This window comes from Xiphophorus hellerii, chromosome 2, assembly GCF_003331165.1.
Source record: "Xiphophorus hellerii strain 12219 chromosome 2, Xiphophorus_hellerii-4.1, whole genome shotgun sequence".
Classification (NCBI taxonomy): Eukaryota; Metazoa; Chordata; class Actinopteri; order Cyprinodontiformes; family Poeciliidae; genus Xiphophorus; species Xiphophorus hellerii.
The window spans coordinates 32,737,224-32,755,490 of record NC_045673.1 but is presented as its reverse complement, the minus strand read 5'-3'; the positions used below and the strand labels follow the sequence as shown (position 1 = coordinate 32,755,490).

The 18,267-nt window shown below is 46.4% G+C and overlaps 2 long non-coding RNA genes across 2 annotated transcripts; one reads left to right on the top strand and one right to left on the bottom strand.

Annotated features, from left to right (window-relative positions):
- Nucleotides 1-13,196: 13,196 nt before the first annotated feature.
- Nucleotides 13,197-14,071, top strand: LOC116709794 (uncharacterized). The gene is made up of 3 exons (XR_004336964.1): nt 13,197-13,335; nt 13,541-13,596; nt 13,987-14,071. It is a non-coding gene; the product is annotated as an uncharacterized LOC116709794 (long non-coding RNA).
- A 722-nt stretch (nt 14,072-14,793) lies between these two features.
- Nucleotides 14,794-17,819, bottom strand: LOC116709784 (uncharacterized). The gene is made up of 2 exons (XR_004336962.1): nt 17,766-17,819; nt 14,794-15,957 (listed from the first exon to the last, which is right to left on the bottom strand). It is a non-coding gene; the product is annotated as an uncharacterized LOC116709784 (long non-coding RNA).
- Nucleotides 17,820-18,267: the final 448 nt, after the last annotated feature.

Here is an 18,267-nt window from a genome sequence, read left to right as displayed (position 1 = left end):
TCGGTCTCGGGTGGAACGCAGGGAGTCTCGGTCTCGGGTGGAACGCAGGGAGTCTCGGTCTCGGGTGGAACGCAGGGAGTCTCGGTCTCGGGTGGAACGCAGGGAGTCTCGGTCTCAGGAGGAACGCAGGGGGTCTCGGAAGGAACACAGGGAGTCTCAGTCGTCTCGGAAGGAACGCTGGGAGTCTGAGTCGTCTCGGAAGGAACGCTGGGAGTCTGAGTCGTCTCGGAAGGAACGCTGGGAGTCTCGGTCTCGGAAGGAACACTGGGAGTCTCGGAAGGAACACTGGGAGTCTCGGAAGGAACACTGGAGTCTCGGAAGGAACACTGGGAGTCTCGGAAGGAACACTGGGAGTCTTGGAAGGTGCGCCGGCTGGAACGCCGGCTGATTCGGCCTCGGGTGCGCCGGCTGGAACGCCGGCTGATTCGGCCTCGGGTGCGCCGGCTGGAACGCCGGCTGATTCGGCCTCGGGTGCGCCGGCTGGAACGCCGGCTGATTCGGCCTCGGGTGCGCCGGCTGGAACGCCGGCTGATTCGGCCTCGGGGGGCTGAACGCGGATGATTCGGCCTCGGTGCGCCGGCTGGAACGCCGGCTGATTCGGCCTCGGGTGCGCCGGCTGGAACGCCGGCTGATTCGGCCTCGGGTGCGCCGGCTGGAACGCCGGCTGATTCGGCCTCGGGTGCGCCGGCTGGAACGCCGGCTGATTCGGCCTCGGGTGCGCCGGCTTGAACGCCGGCTGATTCGGCCTCCGGTGCGCCGGCTTGAACGCCGGCTGATTCGGCCTCGGATGCGCCGGCTGGAACGCCGGCTGATTCGGCCCTCGGATGCGCCGGCTGGAGGTGAGCCGGAGCGGAGCCTCGGGGCCGGCTGCGGGGGCGAGCCGCAGCGAAGCCTTGGAAGCGGCCGCGGGGGCGAGCCGCAGCGAAGCCTTGGAAGCGGCCGCGGGGGCGAGCCGCAGCGAAGCCTTGGAACCGGCCGCGGGGGCGAGCCGCAGCGAAGCCTTGGAACCGGCCGCGGGGGCGAGCCGCAGCGAAGCCTTGGAACCGGCCGCGGGGGGCGAGCCGCAGCGAAGCCTTGGAACCGGCCGCGGGGGCGAGCCGCAGCGAAGCCTTGGAACCGGCCGCGGGGGCGAGCCGCAGCGAAGCCTTGGAACCGGCCGCGGGGGCGAGCCGCAGCGAAGCCTTGGAACCGGCTGCGGGGGCGAGCCGCAGCGAAGCCTTGGAAACGGCTGCGGAGGTGACAGCTCCGGAAGGCGACGAGGGGCCGGGTCCACCGGCGGCTCACGTCGCTGTCTCCGGGCTGACCGTGGAGGTGGCGGCTCCGGAAAGCGACGAGGGGCCGGGTCTGCCGGCGGCTCACGTCGCTGTCTCCGAGCGGGCAGCGGAGGGTGGCGGCTCCGGAAAGCGACGAGGGGCCGGGTCTGCCGGCGGCTCACGTCGCCGTCTCCGGGCTGACAGCGGAGGTGACGGATCCGGAAGGCGACGAGGGGCCGGGTTCACCGGCGGCTCACGTCGCTGTCTCCCCCGGCGTGAGTAACGGCGGGGGCCGAATCCGGAGGGCTTTGGGGTGGGGACTGGTAGGATCTGGCGTTGGCTAATCGCCAGGGTGTAGTCCGACACCAGTCCCATCTCTTCCAGCAGCAGCGGAGATGGCAGGATCTCAACGTCCCTTTAGAGATCCCGCTGAGCCAACTCCAACTGCTGCTGGAACCATACCTCCGGGTCGTGCTGGGCCATGAGCTGCTGTCTCACCATCGGTCTGGTCGGGTCCTTCTGTCATGAAGTGCGGTGGTGTTGGTGGTGAGGCAGATGCAGCGGACCCAGGTATGATGAATATGATGAGTTTAATTATAAATAAATCCAACAACGAGCAGCAGGCACCAGGAAACACAGACGAAACAGAAGCTAACATTGACGTTGACGAAAAAATGACGAGGACCCGACGACGAACAAAGAACACAGGTGGAGTTAAATACACGGGAGGGTAATCACAGAGACGAGACACACCTGGGAACAATCAAGGGGAGGACAGGACAACGAAGAGACTAAGGACACAGAAAACTCTAAATAAACACAGAAAAACACAGATCCTGACAGAAGATAGCTCGAGACCTATTTTAGATTACATACCATATGGCAGGGTGGGCAATTCATTTTTACCGGGGGCCGCATGAGCAACCGGAGCACTGCTGGAGGGCCACAACAGTATTTCAATTTAATTTTGCTCAGTATTATTTTTGATATACCGTAAGATAAATAATAATAATAATAAGAATTTAATTTAACCTAACATAACTTTATACAAAAGCAGATTGCTTTTGATGGTTTTATTTAAACTCTTAATCCTTAAATATTTATATTAGGCTATGTGAAATTGAAAAAAGAAAACAAAAACAATCATTGAATCACTGCAATTTATTTTAAAATTGTTCACACTTTAACTTTGTTCTACAAACAAGGAAAAACAACAAACAACTTAACAAGTTTATAGAAATACAACAAACAATAACTTATGTTTTTTTACCTCTTCAGTGTGAATAATCCAGTCTGTTCTGAGCTTGAACAAGGGCATTGAAATCTGGCTGAATGTCTGAGGTGGCTATGTGAAGGACAGCTGAGAGGTGATCATCAGTGATAGAGGATCTGTGTTTGGAGTTGTTGAACTTCATCACTGAAAATGTCTCTTCACATACATAGGTGGATCCAAAGAGGACCAGAATCCTCTGAGCACGCCTCCTCAGGTGTGGGAAGTTCTCCTCTTTGAGGGAGGAGTAAAAGTCCAGCAGTGAGACTGACCTGAAGTGCTCTGCCAGAAGTAGGTCAGACTGCAGGTCAATGAGCTCCATCTGAACATCGCTTGGTGAATTGTCCACACTGCAGTTGAAGGGAGAAGAAACCATGTGCAGTTCACGCTCAATAGTTTTGAAATCTTGAAATTGCCTCAAAAACTCTCCATGCAGTGCTTCTAACTTGCTTGAGTACTTGTGGAGGTGATCGGTTGATCTTGTGGCTTCCTTTAGTGTTGGCAAGTGGGTCAGAATGTTGTCCTTCACTTGGCTTGAGAGAAGCTGCAACTTTCTCATGAAAGCCGTCACTGCACTGTACATTTCATACACAAAAAGGCCCTTGCACTGCAGTTTGACATTCAGTTCGTTCATGAGTGCAGTCACATCCACAGCGAATCCGAGGTCTGCCACCCAGTCTTCATCTGAAAGTTCTGGGATGTCATGTCCTTTCTTCCCACAGAAATTCTGAATCTGGTCTCTCAGGTCTCAGACACTTTTCAGTACTTTGCCCAGGCTGAGCCACCTGACGTTGCTGTGGTAGCTTACATCACCATGTTCACTGTCATGTTCCTCCAAAGTGCAACAAATTGTCTATGATTTAACGCTCTCGCTCTGATAAAGTTAACTGTTTTAATTACAGCATCAACAACATGGTTAATTTTTAACACTGTCTTACACAACACTTCCTGATGTATAATACAATGCAAAAATGTCCATTTCTGCACAGGGTGAATTTCTGTCACTTTATCCTGCATCCTCTTTAAAAGTCCAAAATTTTTCCCCGTCAGATTTGAACAACCATCTGTTGTCACACCTGCCAGCTTGTCCCATTTCAGTCATGTCCAAACACGCATTTACCTCTGTGAACAAGTCATTACCTGTGGTTGTTGTTCTGTTCTCCGATATGTATATTTAATAAAATCTTGAGGCTACACAGAAGCACGTGTGAGACATCTCCATCTTAGCAGGTACTGCTTTATTCTGGTCCGCCCCCCGAACACAATACAGCACAAAGGTTCCTATCCACCGATAGCCTGATACTACATCCCCCTTTCTGAATGGGATATGTTATGAGGGTTTATATACGAACATGTAGAACTGTAAACTTAAATCACACACCAGAAAGATGCACCCTGTGGAATACCCAAGATTAACTCAGTATCTTACTAGTACTTTTCCCACAGTAGAATGTGCTAGAACTTTAACTTGTTATTACTGTTTATTTATCTGTTTTACACTAAAGGTGCACAAACTTAAATCTCTTTCCAGTCACAGTTCAGCATTAGAACTAAGACATATATAAATCTCAGAACATTAAGTATTCTCTATAACATTTAACTTTAGCTACTAAGAGGAAGGGGTGGACTACCCAAATCCTCTATCTGAGTGTGGGGATTATTCTGCCCCATGCAGGAAACTCACTCAGTTCCTATGAACAAATATAATCATCCAGATAGGCTGGAGGTCTCCTACTTCTCAGTGAAACTCGACTCTCAGGTGGTGGAGTCTGATGGCTAACCTCCTGCTGGTCTTCATCTGGAACAGGTATGTGTGGAGAATTGTGAAGATTTCCTTCAGGTAATGTCTCGTGTGGAACAGCAGAAGTTTCAGGTGGAACAACAGATGTTTCAGTTGCTCCAGGAGTGTGTGAAAGGTGGCAGCTATTCCTTCTCAGCATGCCTCTGGGTGTCTCGATGATGTAGGATCGAGGTGACCCTGCTCCAGACACTACTGTTCCTCTGGTCTTCAGATCTGTCACCCACACCTTCTCACCTGGATGTAGGAGTGAAGTGACATGTTGCGGGCCCGGTGACTCCGGTTGTAGTTTTGTCTTTGTTTCTGTCTATAATCGGTTTCTGCAGTCCTCAGCTTTTCCATATCAATAATCTTTGGCGTTAGCTGAGACTGAGTAACAGGAACAGTTGTCCTTATCCTCCTTCCCATGAGAAGCTCAGTTGGACTGAATCCATTTGCTAATGGAGCGGAACGGTAGGCCATAAGAGCAAGATACGGATCCCCCGCCTTTTTAAGGAGATTCTTGGTAGTTCTGACTGCTCTCTCAACCTCCCCGTTGCTCTGAGGAAAATTTGGGCTGGATGTTTCATGACTGAAACCCCATTCCTGTGCAAATCTTCTGAAGGAATCCGAAGCAAACTGTGGCCCATTATCAGAACGGAGACGCTCTGGTATGTCATGGCGTGCAAAGATGGACTTACAGTGTTCGATAACTCCCTCAGATGTTGTAGTAGTAAGCTTTGCAACTTCAAAAAATCTGGAGAAATAATCCACGATCATCAAATATTGTTTGTCCTTAAACTGGAAAAGATCAGCTCCCACCATGACCCATGGTCTTTGTGGGAATTCAGTGGGCAGTAGTGGCTCTTTGTGTTTAGTTCTCTCCCTACAACACGTGTCACAGGTCTCCAACAGCTTAATCAGCTCGCTGCTGAGACCTGGCCACCACACTGAATGTTTGGCCCTTTCTCTACATTTAGTTATCCCCAAGTGACCCTCATGTAGCTTTGACAGAATGTCCTTTCTGAGAGAAGCTGGAATCACTATTCTGCTACCATAAAGAAGCAGGCCATTTTGAACAGTGAGTTCACCTGAAAATGGCAAATAAGGCTGGAAACCTTTCTCAATAGAGAATTTATCTGGCCATCCTTCCACACAGAATTTTTTCAGTTGTTTGAGTATGCTGTCGCTGTCCTGATGTCTTTGGATTTCCCTCAGTCATGGTTCCGTGGCAGGTAAACATGCAACGACTGAGTCAACATACAAGTTGATCTCCTCTTCTTGCAGTCCTCCCAAATCGTTGGGGATTGGAGCTCTGGACAAAACATCAGCTGTAGCAATATTTTTGCCAGCCACATGGGAAATACTGTAAGAAAATCTCATTAGTCGCATTCGCAGTCGCTGTATGCGAGGAGGAAGCTCGTTTAGACTCTTCGACCCCAGCAGCGGAACTAATGGCTTATGATCGGTTTCAATGTGGAACCTCTTCCCGGTCAGAAACTCTGCGAACCTCTCACAGGCCCATGTTGAAGCGAGAGCCTCTTTCTCAATCTGAGCATACCTCTGCTCTGTGTCGCTGAGAGACCGTGATGCATACGCCACTGGCCTCCATCCTGTATCAGCGTGTTTCTGGAGAAGAACTGCACCGAGTCCATACGATGATGCATCTGCTGACACACATGTTTCTGCATTCGGGTCATACAATGCTAGTCCTGGAGGTGTTGTCAGATCTGTTTTAATAGCGTCAAAAGCTTGTTGCTGTGGTGGACCCCATGACCACATATTTGACTTCTTCAGAAGATCTCTCAAGGGTCGGGTTTTCTCTGCCAGGTGCGGGAGGAACTTCCCAAGATGGTTCACCATACCCAGGAAGCGTCTCACCTCACTTATATTTCTGGGCTCCCCCATGGCTCGTATAGCACTCACTTTATCCGGGTCTGGACTGACTCCTGATGCATCAATGACTTGTCCCAAGAACTTTATTCTGCGTTTAGAATACTCACATTTGTCATTTAGCGTAACTTTCGCCTCCTGGAGTCGAAACAGTGCCGTCCTCAGTCTTTCATCGTGCTCCTGCTGCGTTGTCCCCCAGATGAGGACATCATCCATCTGACAAAGGACTCCATCCAGGCCCTCCAGAATCCGTGTCATGCGTTTCTGGAAGTGCTCTGGTGCTGATGAAATCCCAAAGCAGAGCCGATTGTAGCAATAGCGCCCAAAAGGTGTAATGAAGGTGGTGAGCAGGGAAGACTTCCTTGACAGTGGAATCTGCCAGAATCCAGCATTGGCATCCAATTTGGAGAACACTTTTGCTCCTGCTAGCTGTCCGAGCGTGTGCTCTACTGATGGGAGTGGATGTTTTTCTCTCATGACATATTTATTCAGTTCTGTGAGATCAATGCATATCCTCACCTTGCCCGAGCTCTTGGGAACCACCACCATAGGTGCACACCAGTCTGTTGGCTCCTCCACTTTGGTGATGACCCCTTCCTGCTGCATACGGTTGAGCTCCTTTTTAACCTTAGGCAGTAGGGGGAGGGATATCCGCCTCGGCATTGAGAGGGAGAAAGGCTGCGCATCTGGTGACAGAACAATGTTATACTCGCCCTCCATCAGTCCTAGTCCTGTGAAAAGTTTAGGAAACTCCTGTTTCACAGCATCAATCGAGTCCAAACCCATTTGGTTTACCCTGGCAACCAATTTTAATGCCATTGCGGCACGCCCACTCAGCAATGATGTGCATAAATCCTTCACAACATAGATGTCCTCCTCAGTACTAACACTGTTGTTGCTGAGTGTTGCTGTAAACATGCCTTTCACTTTTAATCCGGTGCCTCCTGGTCCCTGCAGGATTTTTTTTGGTTTATCTAATTTGCCAAATTGATACTGCGAATACAGTGTTTCTGGGACAGCAGTGACATCAGCTCCCGTGTCTATTTTAAATACAGTCTTATGCTTGTCTACCAGTATGTCAGTCATCCATGGATTGTCTTTAACGTCTGTAGAAAGCGATCCCAGAAAAGCAACATCATTGTCTGTATGTGTGCTTTCTGTTGCAAACCCAGCATTCACTTGACATATTTTTTTATTTCTGCAGACCCTAGCAAAATGTCCCTTTTTCCCACAATAATTGCAGGCTGCTTCTCTAGCAGGGCATTGCTGCATACTGTGTCCTTTCGTGTCCCCGCATCTTCTGCACTGTGCCTTTTTATCTTGTGTAGCTTTTGTAACGACATATTTGTGTGGCGCCTTCGGTTGCCTGGAGCGCGCGCTCCCACTCGCGTGAACGCGGTCCAACTGCGCGCCAGCAATGTCTGACTTGAAGTTAGCATGAAGCATTTCCTGTTGCTTTTTTACTAGCTCGCTCTGACGGGCTCTGTTTAACGCCTTCTCTAGCGTCAGTTCAGCGTCCATTTGTAGCTGTTCTGATAGTCTTTTATCTCTCAGACCCACGACGAATCTGTCCCGCACCATCTCATCATGCAAAGTCCCATATCCACAGTATTCAGCCAAACAGTGTAATGCGGTGTGAAAGCCGTCAATGGACTCACCCGTCTCCTGTTGGCGCTGATTGAATTTCGCCCCGCTCAAATACACTGCTCAAAAAAATAAAGGGAACACGTAAACAACACAATATAACTCCAAGTAAATCAAACTTCTGTGAAATCAAACTGTCCACTTAGGAAGCAACACTGATTGACAATCAATTTCACCTGCTGTTGTGCAAATGGAATAGACAACAGGTGAAAATTATTGGCAATTAGCAAGACACACTCAATAAAGGAGTGGTTCTGCAGTTGGGACCACAGACCACTTCTCAGTACCTATGCTGTCTGGCTGATGTTTTGGTCAGTTTTGAATGTTGGTGGTGCTTTCACACTCGTGGTAGCATGAGATGGACTCCACAACCCACACAAGTGGCTCAGGTAGTGCAGCTCATCCAGGATGGCACATCAATGCGAGCTGTGGCAAGAAGGTTTGCTGTGTCTGTCAGCGTAGTGTCCAGAGGCTGGAGGCGCTACCAGGAGACAGGCCAGTACACCAGGAGACGTGGAGGAGGCCGTAGGAGGGCAACAACCCAGCAGCAGGACCGCTACCTCCGCCTTTGTGCAAGAAGGAACAGGAGGAGCACTGCCAGAGCCCTGCAAAATGACCTCCAGCAGGCCACAAATGTGCATGTGTCTGCACAAACGGTTAGAAACCGACTCCATGAGGATAGTATGAGGGCCCGACGTCCACAGATGGGGGTTGTGCTCACAGCCCAACACCGTGCAGGACGCTTGGCATTTGCCAGAGAACACCAGGATTGGCAAATTCGCCACTGGCGCCTTGTGCTCTTCACAGTTGAAAGCAGGTTCACACTGAGCACATGTGACAGACGTGACAGAGTCTGGAGACGCCGTGGAGAGCGGTCTGCTGCCTGCACCATCCTTCAGCATGACCGGTTTGGCAGTGGGTCAGTAATGGTGTGGGGTGGCATTTCTTTGGAGGGCCGCACAGCCCTCCATGTGCTCACCAGAGGTAGCCTGACTGCCATTAGGTACCGAGATGAGATTCTCAGACCCCTTGTGAGACCATATGCTGGTGCGGTTGGCCCTGGGTTCCTCCTAATGCAGGACAATGCTAGACCTCATGTGGCTGGAGTGTGTCAGCAGTTCCTGCAAGATGAAGGCATTGAAGCTATGGACTGGCCAGCCCGTTCCCCAGACCTGAATCCGATTGAGCACATCTGGGACATCATGTCTCGCTCCATCCACCAACGTCACGTTGCACCACAGACTGTCCAGGAGTTGGCGGATGCTTTAGTCCAGGTCTGGGAGGAGATCCCTCAGGAGACCATCCGCCACCTCATCAGGAGCATGCCCAGGCGTTGTAGGGAGGTCATACAGGCACGTGGAGGCCACACACAATACTGAGCCTCATTTTGACTTGTTTTAAGGACATTACATTAAAGTTGGATCAGCGTGTAGTGTTATTTCACTTTAATTTTGTGTGTGGCTCCAAATCCAGGCCTCCATTGGTTAATAAATTTGATTTCCATTGATGATTTTTGTGTGATTTTGTTGTCAGCACATTCAACTTTGTACAGAACAAAGTATTCAATGAGAATATTTCTTTCATTCAGATCTAGGATGTGTTATTTGAGTGTTCCCTTTATTTTTTTGAGCAGTGTATAATATTCCGGCGGGCTACGAAGTGAGCATCCAGCCGTCCCTTAACAGTCTCGTACTCACTCGCTTCTTGCGGAGTTAGATGCAGGGAAACCAGTATATCTTCCGCCTCATCCCCCATGGTTTATATCAGCGTATTTACTTGGTTTTCGTCCGCTTGTGTCTCCAAACCAGAAGCGATACGAAACCTCTCGAAACGCTTTATCCATTTCGTCCAGTCTTCAGCTCTGAACGTGAACTTTTCTGGCGGGGTGACTTGAAACTGGTTCATGACGTTGTCCTTCTTATTTTATTCGAGCCGTCAGTTCTCACTTGTTCTCTCTTCGCTTAGTAGTCTATACTTCTGACACCATGTTCTGTTCTCCGATATGTATATTTAATAAAATCTTGAGGCTACACGTGTGAGACATCTCCATCGTAGCAGGTACTGCTTTATTCTGGTCCGCCCCCGAACACAATACAGCACAAAGGTTCCTATCCACCGATAGCCTGATACTACAGTTGTCGCTTTAATTGACTGCATGGCTGCCAGCAGGGGCGCAACTCCATATTTTTGAGGTGGATGCAAACATATCTTCGGCGCCCCCCCATATATCGAATGATGACTGAGGCCTGCTCTTGCTTTGAAATATCAGGTGTGCAGTCCAGTTCCACTGCAAAGTACTTAGAGGACTTGATCTTGGCAGATATTTTACTCAAAACACACTCTGATATTGAATCTAAAAATTCATTCTGAGTGCACCATGTCAGATATCCAGTGGTTTGTTTGGAGGCAGCCTTTCTAAGATGCTCTGCCAGTGTTACATCATATCGTGCTATGAGCTCAAGGATTCCCAGAAAATTTCCATTTTTAGGATTTCCTAACTGAGAATTTTTCCCCCTTAGTGGCAAGTTTCTCTCTGCAAGGAAAAGTATGCAGTCGATAACTCTAGTCAACACACTTCTCCAGTGTGCTTTTTCAGCTACCATGGTTTTCTGCAGTTCACTATCAATAGTCTTACCTAGGCGTAAGCGAGATGCCATTTCTTTCCACGTCAGATAAGCATTTATGTGAGAACTACTGGTTTCATGGTGCTTCAGTGTTTTTGAAAGACATCGCCAGTTATTATACCCCTCCACAAGGCATGTGTCAAGAACTTTAGCTTCACCAAAAAAGCTTACATGCAAAACAATAGACTCTGTTAGTATTTTTAGAATACAGTAACCAATCTCGTTCAACTTTCTCTCCATTAGACAGTAAACGAAAACAGTATGCTTTGGAAAAAACACCTCTTATTCTTCTCTGATCTTGGATATGGACCATCAGAAACTTTCTGTGGGCCATTTACAACCATGTACTGCCTAAATGTGTCCCCCATTTTGTGTGGTAAAGGCCATTCAGATGGTTCTTCTGAATAAAGCCTTGTCTCGGCTCTCTCCTCCGCAGCTCTGTGCTTCTCTCTCTCTTCATCATCTAGTCCTCTCTGCTCTTCCTCTCCCTCATCTGCACCTTTCTGTTTCTCATTCTCCTTTCTCGTGGTTGACTCACCATGACTGCCTGCACTAATTTTCCCAAAAAAAGAACACAATCAAAGATGGTCATCAGAAACTCAAACCATCATGGTATATAGGTTTTTGTTGCTTTCCTAATGCCTACCTGATCTCATCACTTGTCTCCTCTATCACTGACCTCATGTCTGTCTCCTTCATCCCTTGTCTGTGGTGTTCTCCACTAAGTCATGTGGTCAAAAAAGCATTATTAGTTGTAAAAATTACAGATCTTACCGTTTTTAAAAATAATGTTTAAAAATTTGTGCTTGAGATGGACTAGTTGCTCCCTCACTTCCACCTGCATTAGACCAACCTGTTGCCTTCCCCTGTCTGTCCTGATTCTTCCTCTTTCATCATCTTCTCTTCTTTCTCTCCACCACCACAGCTGAATGACATAAATTTTGTGTTAAATAGGCTTAAAAAATACAGCAGTCAAACTACAATAGAAATTAAACTTTAATTTAAATCATCTCCTTGTTGGATAACAGTTACTGATTGGACATTACATCTGATCTGACTTATCAGATACATCACAACACCACTGTAGTGGTATTGAATAAGACATTTAAACTCAAGTGTCCCCCTGCCAAAAAGGTTGGTAAAATAGGTCACCAACCTTTTTGAGTTTAAGGGCTTTAGTGACTCTGATGACTAATTTGTCTGATACACACATGAACTTGAACAACTCATCTTTAATTAAAGAATCCATAATACATATGAGTGAAAAAAATGCACCCAGGAGGGCTAAGTGTTGGACCATAGCTGGGCACTGCCGCCACAACAGCTTTAGCTTTCCTGTGTTAATATTTCCTGAGTTTTATTTCGGTCATTCTTACTTAGTGCGCGGTTATGTGTCTGTGACAGGTTTATGTATCAGATATTCATAGAAATACAAAACAAATCGCGTCCCTTAATGGTTTAATAGGGGAGGCAACTTTTAACAGCAAATATGGGACGATTCCGTATTAGGCTAGCTGCTAGCTTTAGCTAACTTGATTATTTACAACCCTCCTGTCCTGCTAATACACTGACGGTACTTACCTACTATCTTTCAACCACATTGAAAGGCTTTTTTTCATCCCGCCAACATCTTTATCCTTCTCCCTTTTCCTTTTTCTGTTTTGCGCCCCGGACAGCTTTATTTTCTGCCGCTCCATTTTGTCAAGTGCACTACGAGTGGTAGTCTAAAATTTAAAAAAAAAAAAAAAAAAAACGCGCCTGCGTACTCTTAGGGGCGCGTGCACAGCCACCTGCATGGGAAGGGAGAGCGACAGGAGGGGAGGTGAAGGAGCAGAGGGGCGCCTAATCAGTGCTGTTCCCCTGTTATTGATCATTTCATTCTGTTAATTATAGAAAATGCCAACAAGAAAAAAACATTTTTCGAGACGGGGTTTTGGCGCCCCCTCTAGTGCAGCGCCCCTATGCGTTGCATACCCTGCATACCCACTTTTTGCGCCACTGGCTGCCAGCTCCTCCGTGATTTGAAAGTCTGCAGTTATCCCACGCAAGAAGATGAGCAGCTGGGCGGTGTCACGTACATCGCAGCTCATCCAAAGCCAGAGAAAAAACAGTCAAAGTCGGCCGCTCTGTTCTTCAGCTGAAGCTCCAAGTTTCCAGCGATGGCCTCAACCCGCCTCGTTACAGAGCGTCTGGAGAGCGACACGTTCTCAAATGCGCCCTTCTTCTCCGGGCATATCTGCGCAACAGAGTCCAATGAGCAATAAACTTAATAAACTCTCCGTCAGAAAACGCCTTACTTTTTCTGGCGATTTTGTGAGCAATGACGAAACTTGTCCTGACGGCTGCATCTCTGGGGGTGTGAAGTTTGGTAAAAAGTCCTTGTTGGGTTTTGAAGTTTTACCATCAACGCATCAGCCTTCCTCGCGCCTCTTCATCAGATTCCGATGTTTATCCTCGTGCTTCGTCGTGTAGCGGCGATTCAAATTATAATCTTTAAACACAGCAACCTGTGTACCACAAATTAAGCACACGGCTTTACCTTTCATTTCTGTAAAGAAATACGTGGCAGTCCATGTCTTGTTGAAAACGTCATCAACTTTGCTTTTTATAGCGTGAGCGGACATCTTGGGGGTAACCGGGCATCACTTGTAGCTGTGCACCTTTACTCACAGGTTAGGCACGGACATACGTCCATAAATAACACTTTTCAAAATAAAAGCAGCACAGTTGTATTGCACGTGTAACATAGTTAAAATGGTTCAGGTTAAATCCTGCTAAAATGCACCATCTGCTGGTAAAACGGGGTATTGCATTCACCCTAGAAAGAGCGGGGTATTATGGGTAATCCTCAGAGCCATGAGGATCACTGTCGAGGTAACGTGTCTCTGCGATGTGATAAAGAAATATTATTTATAAAATATGTTTATGGTTTTCGTTTTTGCATATTATTGAAATATGTTAATCCATGTTATGTTAGCTTTGCTATTATATTGTTTTTGTTGCGTTATAGAAATGTTTAGTTCGTGAGAAAGTGTGGCGGGAATCTCCCACACGTTAACATTCTGGCTCCTCCTTGCAGGAGTTTCTTTCATGCCAGAGACTGACTTTACCTCGGTGCCCATGTGTGAAATGCAGGTATGTTTTACTAAATCTCTGTAGCAGATGGCTAATATAAGGCAATTTTATATTAATAGTTTTATATAGATATGGTTAATGTTTTTGCATTGTTCCAAGATGCAGTTCGTATAAGCTAAAATATAAAAATGGCATCTAGTAAATTAAATGTCAGCATTTTATTTTATTTTTCAGAGCATTTTAATTAATTGTGTTACTTTCTTTAAAAAGGACACTCACTGGTTGTTCCTTTGATGTAAACCAAATCCACTATACGATCACTGTAATTTTCAATTATTTTATTTTGGTTACTGTATGATGGGTAATCCTCAGAGCCATGAGGATCACTGTCGAGGAGTTTCTTTCATGCCAGAGACTGACTTTACCTCGGTGCCCATGTGTGAAATGCAGGTATGAAATAAAGAAAACAACTGATGCCAGATTGAGCTCCTAGTCCTTCATTTCTGCACCAAGAAGCCACCAGATCCACGTAGGCCACACACGCACGACATACTGTAGATGTTTTTAAAAAAAATTATTTTGTAATTTATGATTGGCCTCACGCGGGCCGGATGTGGCCCGCGGTCTGCCATATGATATGTAATCATGAACGCAAAATGCCGTGTTAAATAAACGCACTGAAAGAAATACCAGCTCAGGATAGACAGGTTGCTAGACAGACACTTTAGAAATCCCTTTGGGATTTTCCCTCGGGGAAATTGCAGTTCCCCTAACACAGCACCAATATTTAATGTTTTTTTTTTCTTTTGTAAGCATGCAATATAATGCACAACTGAATATATATTATTATTATTAATTTCAATTTTTATTTAAATAACTGAAAGTGATGTAAATAGCAAAAATAGAAGCATGTGAACCAAGAACCACGGAGGGAGTAGAATCAGTAACTTCACGGCCCTGGTAGGGTGATGGTACTGAGTACAGCTTCCAAGCAGTTCCAAGAAGAACCTTTTAGCATAAAAGGTAAAACATGTCTGGCATCAGGTAGTCTGGTTGTCTTCCACCTGAGCATTGAGGATGACCTGGGCTATGGAGAATCTGCACCAACACATGAAACCAAAACCTCTGAAAATAAGTTTTTAGAAAATTTAACAGAAAAACCATCAGACCAACTCACCTATGTAAATAACATTTATTCAGGTATACAATTATTATTCTCACTGACCCCACCCGTCCCGGCCCCTCCCGACCTTTTCACAGGCTTTATGTCAGTAACTTGGCTTCTTGATGCAGCATTAGGTCCCTGGAGGACAATAAGAACTTAAAGGACAGACAGAGAAACAAGTGTCGGTTACTTCTTCACACTGTTTCTCTGACAAACCATCACAGGCATCGCCAAAGCCACAAGCTGCTTGAAAATGCCACATTTGGTTCATCATTATTTGCTTTGTCTAGTATTTGCAAAAGGAGGGCATTTACAGTTGCATTGCATAAAAATCAGTTTCTTAAAAAAAAAAAAGAGTAAATAACAAATATTTTTACTTGTTCCCTTTAAATGAAATGAAAACAGTATGATGATGGTGTAACTTCCTGACAGGATAATGGAATGTTGCAAAAGAAAGAAAGTCCTGCTATATCAGCTATACATGCATGTGTGTCTGTAACTCAAACATTGTCTTGTTACATTAATGTCAGAGTATCCTACTGTCTATCCTACTGTATGTATGCTACTATTACAAACACACAAAACAAGAAACCAAACAAACTATTTTAGAAACTGTGCAAAACGAGACAAAAACAACAAAACCTTTTAATCATGTGAAAAATCTAAGTTAAAGATCTACACAAGGTTTGGTCATGGTCATGTCTTCAATAGGAGATGAAAAGACAGAAAATAAATAGAGGACAAATATGATAGGAAGTGTTAATTATGCATTTCAGAGCAATACACTCAAACATTTTCCTGCCAATTGCTTGGAATATTGTCCATTTAAAGTTTCTGAAACAGGCAATGAAATGTAACAGAATGACTTCCCAGGAAGCTCCGCCCACCTCCAAGTCTTCCCTGCAGCGTTTCCTTCTGGAGCTCAGGTCCAGGCTGTGCTCTGAGCTAACGGTGCATTAAGTGCTTTCTACTGACGCAGGAGGAGGAGAGAAGCTTTTACCTCTACGGTGTGTGATGAACAGAACAGCTTCATTGATGAGGTATTGCACAGATTAACTGGAATTATCATTTTTTAAAAGCAAAAATAAATATACTGGAAACTCAAACAACATTTACATTACATGATGTAGTGGGGTTCTGGAAGAGTTTTAGTGTTAGTGGTAGGCTGGGAGAGGTGGGTGGGGGGCATCTTCACTAGTCATCCCACTCTTCATCATCCTCAAAGTCATCATCTTCGTCTTCATCCTCATCGTCATCTGAGAAAACAAACATGGAGGTTTAAAGAGCCAATCAGCAGCTGAGCCCTGGTCTGCTGTCCTGAAGGGAGGGGCTTCTTTCTGCCATATGAAAAAAACCCAAAACACACAAACTTGCGCAACACCTCGTCGAAACAATAATTAGGATTATTATTTCTATTAGGTCGTTCATTTGAACATGTCTTTTTTGCCTTTGGTTGTTAGAAACGTTTTGGATCTAAGTGAACATGTTTGATTAGCAACGTCTTGGCCTCCTGGCACCGTTCAGTTTGTCACCTGAAGACGCTACTTCCTGATACTGACTGATCAATTGCAATCCTCTTATTGGCACATCTGATCAATTAATCACATACAGGTGAATGTTTGAAAGTCTGATTTGTCTGAGCTCTTAAAGCAGTGGAAACACAGTTATCCTACCAGATGTAAACTTTACCAGCATAACTTAATTGTGTTATGGGCCAAAAATCTGAAGTATGAATTGTGTAGCCTGTAGGGGAATAATATTTTAGCATTACACCTGTCTACAGGTATTATGGTGTTAGGGTAATTAGAAATTCCAGATAAACAGGGCGGACAACAGGTCGGGTCTGTAGGGCAGATGGAAAACTAGGGTGTCAGCCCGACCTAAAACTATTCTTTCTCTATCTGATCTGGTTCCCCTGAGTCGGCCTTCTCAAACTGTCCGGAGTGAACAAGAAGCTCTATCTTGGACTCTACTCAAGGTCACTGATAAAACTTTTCACCACGTATCAGAGACAATGGCAGGGTCAGCTTACCACACACACATGCTGACATTCATTCTACATAGCTAGAAACACACAACCCTCAAACTCTCCGCCTTCGGAGACATGTAGACACTCCTGTGTCTACGTGTTGCTTTTCAATTCAGGGTTTGCAACCTCTCACCCTGTCCTTACTGTGGGGACAGAGTGACAGGATTTTTTTCACCTCCAACAAACATCATCTTATTGTTTTCTGACCTAATGAAAAGGGCAGCGCCTCCACGGCTGCAGTCCAGGCACCTGTTTTCCTTTTCTTTGTTTATTGTCTTTGGATGGTTGTACTGAAATTAATTTCTGTTGTGCTTCTGTACAACAATCAAGCATTCCAATTCAAAAGTTGAAAATCAGCTCAGAATTCAGCAAAAGCTAATCGCAAATGCATTCACATCACAGCATGCTAAAGAAAATGCAAAACAAACCTTCCATTGTGCAGGAAGTCAAAAGCATAGTGACATAGTCAGCGTTTAGTTTTACTGCAAAAAACTTCTCGGCTGTTATTTTTCTGACATTCTTGCATCCACTCATGGTGCATTCACGGCAAACGCGTTTTGCTTGTTGGGCGAGTCCGGTTTACATTTAAATCCATGTGGAGGCCCCCGTTGAGGCGCGTGGAGGCCCCACTGAGGCTCCGTTGAGGCGCGTGGACGTCCTCGTTGAGGCGCTTGGAGGCCCCGTTGAGGCGCGTGGAGGTCCCCGTTGAGGCGAGTGGAGGCCCCGTTGAGGCTCCGTTGAGGCGCGTAGAGGCCCCGTTGAGGCGCGTTTGAAGCGTTCGTCGCATCCGACAAAGAGGGCCGGCAACGAAAACAACGGCTAATACAATTTTTGTGCGTCTGACGCACCTCCACATAAACTTTACATTTAAACCAGATGCGCCAAACACATTTGGCGTGAACGCATCATCAGACTGCAGTGACATCACAATGGGAGGGGTTATGTGAAACAACCCCACACACCTCGCCTTCTTTGTCTGTTCACATGAAGTCATGGCTGTAGTGGCCAGAGAGCTTTGTGACGCAGAAAACTCACCAGAGGAATGGATAGCTTTGCTCCTCTTTTGCATAACCTCCATTAGGGCCCCCAACAATCCCTGCAGTTGGAGCCGGAGTTGGGGGGCCCGATTCTGGGAGATCTGATACCTAAAGGCACAAACACAACCATCACACAGCAGGCCTCACCATTTTTCATTCCTTAACAGAACAACAGTCTTGGTTTCGTAAAAAAAGTTTTGTTTTTTCCTCAACAATAAGAGGAAATACAATTTCTCAAAAGAGACTTCGCCACCTGGTGGATCACTGGCATAACATCATGGAGGACGTTCGCTCTAGAACCAAACGTCATCTCTAATATGCTGGAACTAGACAACTAGGAAATCACCTAACTCCCAAACTGAGCAGCCTGCCTGGAGGTCAACAGGCCAGAAACTCAAAGATCCAACCCAATTCCAGGTCAGTACACACATTGCCAACCCAACAGCGTTCTGACGTGGAAGTTGCTGGGTAGTCCTCTGGGAACAGGAAGTAGTTAAGAC